General features: G+C 49.8%; 1 pseudogene; it reads left to right on the top strand.

The window, feature by feature from the left end:
* The first annotated feature begins 1247 nt into the window (after window positions 1–1247).
* LOC146835179 (U2 spliceosomal RNA) lies at window positions 1248–1356 on the top strand (annotated as a pseudogene).
* The last annotated feature ends 2490 nt before the right edge of the window (window positions 1357–3846 follow it).

Genomic DNA, 3846 nt, shown 5'->3' with positions numbered 1-3846 from the left:
TGCACAACATCGTGACTGGTAACAGTGCGCACACAACAGTGTGGCGGCATTGCCTATAGGTTCACACTGTGGGCCGAAGCATGCCGCCACCTCAAGAACACCGCCGGCACACCGCTGGTCCGGTGGTTAACTTGTAAAAGGTGGTCGGGATGGTGCCGGCTTGGTGGCATTCTTCCGACCACCGCAATGGCGCTCCGGCAGTTGGACCGCCATATTCACAATCAGCCACTTAGCATTTATAGATAGATTGCCTCAGTATTTCTCCGGTGAAATCTGTCAAGGGAAAATTGCAGAATGTGATAATTAATGCACAAATCAGAATTTTGAAATGTGTGCAAATGTCCATTTGCACATCGGTTGGAATTTTACATATACATTTTAATAAGGGTCTGAGTAAAGCCTGTACGTTTATAGAAGGAGGGAATAGGTTTTGTCAATAGATTTTGGACTGTGTCTTACCCTGTATGGCCTCGCAGTGCTGTTGGGCTCAAGTATGTTGTATTGTAGTTGTATTTACAGAGCGCTTCATCCTCCTATTGAGGCGCCAAAGTGCATTTGTGGATGGGTAGCATGCTATTTCGTGGGGTGTCATAGATTGAACAGTGCGTATTTTTTGTGCGGTCTACATGGGGAGTTTTTTATGTCAACTGTCAGGACCAGAGTAATTCTCCTAATATGTTTTGTGGCTAAGCCTCTGCAGGAATTTGAAGACAAAACAAGTGAGTGATGGCTTGCTTAAACATTCCGTTTTAATGAATGGAAAGAAGTGTGCGAGTACAGTACAGTGTTTTGGTGTGTGGATATGGCTGAAGTTGTGCCATAAACAAATGTTTGGTGGCATTTACTCATGGGTTTAGAAGAGAAATGTGAGGATAGATGCAGCCATAACAGCTAATACCTGCCATCTATAAAGTGATCTGTGTATATACCATTCAGGCAGCTTATGCAGCAGATGATGGGTAATAAGGAAAATGCTGTGATTGTTGCCGCAAAATTGCAAATTTCAGTGGCCCTACCCATAGTGAACAAAGGTGTGTGTCGTGCTGCAATTCAGCCTGTTTGTGCACCAGCGCTGGGGAAGCCGCAGCAGGCCATATTTAGTAAATATTGTGCTGCACTGCTCCTGTTGTCTGGTTTCCATGTGTCCTGTCATTATACAGACCTGTGCGTTCAGAAGTAAGTGTGCAGTGACAAAGGCTGTTACTAGATGTCCCTGACGAATCAACAGCACAGAGGTGCAGTAACACAAGCCATCTCTGCTTTTTGACTAAGATCAAGTGTAGTATCTGTTCTTATTCTTTTAAACGCACAATGTTTGAGCAAGTAAAATTGATTTTATAGTAACTATGACTTGTACTTGAAAGCGAATAAATTTGCTGTATGCAAATGTGTACAAATTTCGCAATCCGCACGACTAGCTTTTAATTGAGCAGGAGGAGGGGCACCAGCGTGCTGGTGTCTGTTTTGCTCATTAGGAGCACATAAAAGGACCCCAAAGGAACTGTGGTCAGCGTTAGAACACTGGAAACGTTGTGCTCCGTAATTTCTCTCTTTCCTGGTGTTTCGGTGGACTAATGCTGGAGGATTAAAACCCCTCATAACACCCTTCACAGGCCTGTGCAGCCCCCAGACCTCTGGCAAGGGGATTCATGCTTCGGCGGTAACCCCTATAACCCTTGCTTTAGCTCTAGGGCGTGACTTTACGGTGTTTCTTGCACTGCATACTATTGTGGTCTGCTGCAAGACACTCCAGGTACCCAGGCGGAGGACCCCAGGTGACAGTGGTAAACCCGGCGGTAACCCAGAAATTGCCGGTAAGCCCAAAATCCCACAAATGGGTGACAAAATGGACATTGGAGCCCCAGTGACCATCACAGATGGCAACTCCACCCCGGAAGCCCTGAAGTCCAACCTCAAGCCCCATGGGGAGGGCAGCAAGGAGGCAAGTAAGGCTGCACCTCCGGAACCAAGCACCAGCGCTCGGAAGGCTGGTGCCCCGAAGGACTCAGGGCTTAAGGCAGGTGCACCTGAAAACCCCAATGCTACCAAACCAGGGAGCAGGGACCTGGCAAGGGACCGCCTCCGAACCCTTCAATGAGTACAATGTCTCCCACTGGCACACCCAGGTAATGCGGTGGGAGGTAAGGGACAAGGAAGAGCCCAGACTGGACAGGGACTTGTTCTTAAACAAGGTCCGCAAACCAGCAGGAGTTCCAGTGACGGAGGTGCTGAGCTGCCAGACATCCGCGTCATGCATGATATTTCTCTTTAGTTTCATCACCCAGCCCCTCTTTAGGAAGAACTGGGATTTCTTCCAGAGGAAAAAGAAGGAGACACCCTACAGCACCTTCAGCCTGACTACAGGATGGGCGCCGGCAACAATGAAGAAGAGGGTGACATTTGAGATGACCAACCCCTACATCCTAGATAGAGACACCGTGTCACTTCTCCAGAGGTACGGCACCATCATGAATGGACCCATTAAGGTCAGGGACAGCAACGGAATATGGAACACGACATGGCGTGCAAACATCAACCTCCACAAAGAACCTGCAGGAAGTGACGGAATAAAACACCCACTGGCAGGCTTCTACCTAGGAGCCGACGAAGGGAGGATCAGGCACTAGGGACAACCCTTCACCTGCAGATAGTGTGACACTGTGGGCCACATAGGAAGAGACTGCCCGAAGAAGTTCTGCAGGGTCTGCAAATGGAGCGGGTACAACATGACACAGTGCACCAGCAACAAGCTGTGCAACGTCTTTGGAGGAGAAGGACACATGTACTACCACTGCCCCAAATCGGACAAGCCAAAGACCTACACCAACGGTGGATCCCAACGCCAAGGTGAATGACATCCTGAAGGCTGCTAGGAAAGAAGTGGACAAGAAACTGGAGCCAACAAGGAAGGTCGAGCAGAAGAAACCAGCCCTGAAGGTGAGCCACCACAAGGACCAGGCCGAGCACAACCTCAAGTGGACCCCATTGCGGAACCAACTACAGCGGAGGAACCAACACCCCCAATGGAGGAGAAATAAGCAATGGGAGCCCAGTGCCCCAATGGAGACCCCGAGGAAGGAGCACCTGAGGTCCAACCAATGGATCACCAGAGGGAGTTGGACCCAGAGCCAGAAGCAGGAGCCAAGAAAGGAGGGCAAGGAGAGGAGAAGGCACCAGCCAAGGCAAAGGGTAAGAAGAAGAACAAGAGAAAGAGAAAGAAGTCCCAGCCAGATAACAGCAACAGCAGCAACGCTGACAAGGTGATAGAGGAGGAATGGAAGAAAGTCAAATTGCAGATACTGCGGGACAAATTAAAGAAGGAGAAGGATGAAAAAGAGGAGAAAAGGAGGCAGACCAGGTCAGGAGGGAAGACCGGACCCACGCCGCCACCTACTGACATCAAGGCTGACCCCGACATCAACGAGGAGGAGACGAGAGACCAGACCCACCCCTGGAACAACAGAAAGAGGACAAGGCCTAGGAAGGACGACTTATACACTCAGAAGAAGCTCATCAAGGCCCAAGAACACAAGAAGACAGAGGACGGATACACCACCATGGACTCTGGAATGGAGGACAGCGACATGGAGGATCACAGAAACACCCGAATGTACCCGTAGAAGCTGTCGGAGAGGGCCTGCAGAGTGAAGCACCAGAGGCCGGAGCAGAAAAGTAAGAGAGGGACGAGGAGGACACCATTGTGTGGATAGATGTCACAGAAGCCACCATGGAGCTCTCCATTGAAAACCCAGAAGAGACAACACCAGTGATAGAGGGCCTGCAGATGGGTCAGTACACTGCGGTATAGTAGCCATCCTCACAGAAAGGTTCAGAAACCAGACACTG

The sequence above is a fragment of the Triturus cristatus genome, chromosome 4_2, assembly GCF_964204655.1.
Source record: "Triturus cristatus chromosome 4_2, aTriCri1.1, whole genome shotgun sequence".
Taxonomy (NCBI): domain Eukaryota; kingdom Metazoa; phylum Chordata; class Amphibia; order Caudata; family Salamandridae; genus Triturus; species Triturus cristatus.
This window is presented reverse-complemented; position numbering and strand designations above follow the sequence as displayed.